Consider the following 4,100-nt stretch of genomic DNA (forward strand, 5'->3'; position numbering starts at 1 on the left):
CAAAAAATACCTGCCCCTACTTGTTCATGTAGAGTTCTATTAAACCTGTGCAAATTGATTAGAATGGTGTTCGGTACCCTAATGTCATTGTTGCCTTTTGTAAAATGCAGTCTGGTATGAGGATATCTTCGTCCTTTACTCCCAGCAGTTTTGGAGGCTCTGTAAAAAAAAGGGTTATAGGCGAAGTCCCTTCTTAGTGCCGATAAGAGAGGGAATCATCTAATTGTATTGGGTTGGTGCATAATTATTGCGGCTTTTTCCCAACAAATTTTGTTTAACAAAAACAATAACATGTAACAAAAACATCTTTAAATGATTATTCCGGAGCATATTCACCATGTACTTCAATTACTGCTTCCCATTTGCTTGGCAGACGGTCAGACCGTCATTTAAAGATGTTTTTGTTAAATATTGCTATTGCTTTTATTGAATAAAATTTGTTGAAAAAAAGCCGCAATAATTATGCACCAACTCAATATTTACTAGCAAGACTGTCTCTGTTTTTAAATATGCTGAATTGCAGATATCGCGTTTCTATATTATAAATAATTTATATAATTTTATAAATGTGCAAGCGCGCATGTGTGTGTGTGTGTGGTAGGGACTTCATTAATACATATATCAAAGAAAACAACCTGATTCTTTCAGAGAGTTTTGTGATCGTTTATAATTCGCTTGTTTCAGTTATTGGACTGCGACCATGCTGGGATACCGATTTGTAGAGTTTTAGTTGAACGAATCGTCCCTAATACGTAATTTCATTAAGTTGGATACTCTTTTGCCTAACCGGTTACCAAGCAGTGATGGGTGACACACACACACACATAAACGACGGGCTTCTTTTAGTTTTCTTTTATCAAATCCATTCACAAGGCTATGGTCAGCCCGAGGTTATGGCTGAAGACATTAGCCTAAAGTGCCACGCAAAAGGACTGAACTTGAAACCATATGGTTGGGAAGCAAAACTGGCTTCCACGGTTTCTGTCTACTAAATTCACTGGTCGGAAATGGTCGGCCCAGGCTATAAACCAGATATTTGTCCAAAGTGGCATGCAGCGGAACTGAACCCGAAACCACGTGGCTGCAAAGCAACCTCCTTAACCACACAGCCACGCCTGCACATGATGAATATATTGTAACCCTTTTCTGCGTTTCCTGCACAGAGTAAGCCCTACAGAGAAGGGTTTCGTTACTTCAGCACAAGCTATACATTGTAGGGAATGAATTCACTTTAGTTAATCGATACCCCTACTTCATTTATAGTCCTTGGTGTTGTTGAAGGCGGGTGGCCTAGTGGACTGGTGTTGCACTCACGATCGTAAGATCGCATTTTCGATTTCTGGCCTAGGCAGTGCATTCTGTTCTTGAGTAAAATATTTCGTTTTGTATTGCTCCAGTTACTCGGCCGTAAACGAGTAACCCTGCGACAGACAGGTGTCCTGTTCGTAGGAATGTTGTGATTTTGGTCAGTTAAACGCTCAGGAAACCGGGTAACTTACCCTAGAAGTGATAAGATTTGAGAACGTAATGTCCAAAAGTTGTTGTTGTTGATGATGATGATGATGATGATGATGCAGCTGCTGTTGTTGATGATGTTGATGATGATGATGATGATAATGCTGTTGTCGATTATGATGATAATGATGCTGTTGATAATGATGCTGTTGATGATGATGATAATGATGGTGTTGTTGTTGTTGATGATAAGGAGGAGGAGGATGCTGCTGATCATGATGATGATGATGATATTGTTGTTGTTTTAGCCACAGGTTGTCCTTCATGAAGATGACACATAATCGAAGTTTATCGCAACGTTAACCATCACGATTTATTTTCTAAAAAAATTCATCAACCTACAATTTATATTACTCATAGGGCTTTGCAAAAAAAAAATAAAAAATTTTAAAAAAACAAAGAAAAAAAAATTGATGGAGATTTGGTTGCTATTTCTAACACGACGAACAACCATATAAAGGATTCATGTAGAGTGTTTAACAAAGGGGTTACTGTGACTATATTTACACATCTGCGTGTGTGCAGAAAGTGCGTGTGTGCCAATTGCGTAAGACCGAAAGAAATTCTTCTGTCGAATTTCTGTATATCCTACTCACTGTGTGTGTGGTATGTGTGTGTGTTTGTGAGTGTGTGTGTGCGTGTGTGTGTGTGCGTGTGTGTGTGTGTGTGCGTGCGTATGTGTGTGTGTGTGTGTGTTTCAACATTAAATGCATTGTTGATTTCGTTTTGCGCACACGCTCACACGGGCACCGATACAAAACAATAAGCGGACGCACACACACACACACACACACACACACACACTCACATACACACATACACACACACACACAAACACCCACATACATGAATAGATTGACATTAAACATTCTCATCCGCACACGTACGCATGCATACATGATGAACGTATATTATGCGTGTGTATATGTGCAGATGTCACGTTTAAATATATGTGTGGGTGTGTAGGTATGTGTGTGTATGCATGTAAATGTGTTTATATTTATACAAACTCTCGCATGCACCAAATTGTCAATTCCTGAAGTAAAATTCGAGAAGTAAAATTATGTAGCAACACCAAATGGCGGTGCCCCAGCATGGCCACGGCTCATGAGCTGAAACTAGATAAAATGAAAAAAAAATGAAAATGATATATATACACACACACACACACACACACACACATATATATATATATATATATAAATGCACACACATGCATATAAATATAAGTACATATATATTATATACATACATACATACATACATACAGACGTACCAGCAAATACTATATAATTTTATATTTCATTAATTTAGGCAAACATTTATGGAGAAGGTGTATATAACTGTTTTAACCGTTGATCCCAAACTGTATTTAGGGGGTGTTTTGAGGAAAGAATAGGGTTCATTTCATCGGAATGTGCCACAATAGACTAGACAGATCAATGATAACTTGTATGTGGTAATAACATATTTATGTGTTCGTTAAGATGTGTTCGTATGAGTCAGTTTGCGTGTGTATCCATATACGCACGCGTGTGTGTGGCAGAGAGAGAGAGTATTGTGAGGGAGTATGTGAGAGAGAGAGAGAGTGTGTGTGTGTGTGTGTGTGTGGGTGTATGTGTGTATGTAGGAGAGTTAATATATAAGTGCACGTCTGTTAGCCTCTATGTGTGTGTTTCTCAGTGAAGTGTGTGTGTATGTGTGAGAGCGTGTGTGCATGTCTGTTAGTGTCTGTGTGTGTTTATATCAGTGATGTACGTTCTTGTGTGAATGAGTCTGTTTTCTGGACATGTGTGACTGAACAGCAATATGTGTGTGCGTGTGTGTATAGAGAGAGAGAGAATGAGAGAGCGAGAGAAGGAGGGAGAAAGAGAATGAGAGAGAGAGAGGGAGAGAGAGAGAGAGAGAGAGAGAGAGAGAGAGAAATCTACATCTATTATACATCTATATATGTAGATATATTTATATCTATCCTTCTATTTATGTGTATGTGACATTACTGTTCTTCTCTTTACTTCCCCTCTCGCTCTATGTGTAAGTGTGTGTATGTATATATACATATGTATGTTGGTGTGTATGTGTGTATATCTATACATGTATGTATGTATGTATGTATGTATGTATAAAGGTATGTGTATGTATGTATATATAAACACCGTCAATACCTTTGAAACTATTTATATATATGTGCATAATGACGCAAAATATAGAGAGAGAAATGCGTATATATATATATGTGGTGTGAGAGTGTAAATATATATATACGCATATATATATATATATATATATATATATATATATATATATATATATATGTATGTATATATATATATATATTGTTGTGTCTGGGGAGAGTCATTTTCTTTTTGTGCCTTAAACGAAATATATATATATGGATATGTATATACATATGTATGTATAGAGACAAACAGACAGACAGACAGAAAGACAGACAGAAAGAAAGAAAGACAGACAGACATACAGATAGATAGATAGATAGATAGATAGGTAGCTGAATGAATGCATACACACACACTAATGCATGAATATAATACACATCTATATATATATATATATATATATAT

Source organism: Octopus bimaculoides, chromosome 1 (genome assembly GCF_001194135.2).
Source record: "Octopus bimaculoides isolate UCB-OBI-ISO-001 chromosome 1, ASM119413v2, whole genome shotgun sequence".
NCBI lineage: Eukaryota > Metazoa > Mollusca > Cephalopoda > Octopoda > Octopodidae > Octopus > Octopus bimaculoides.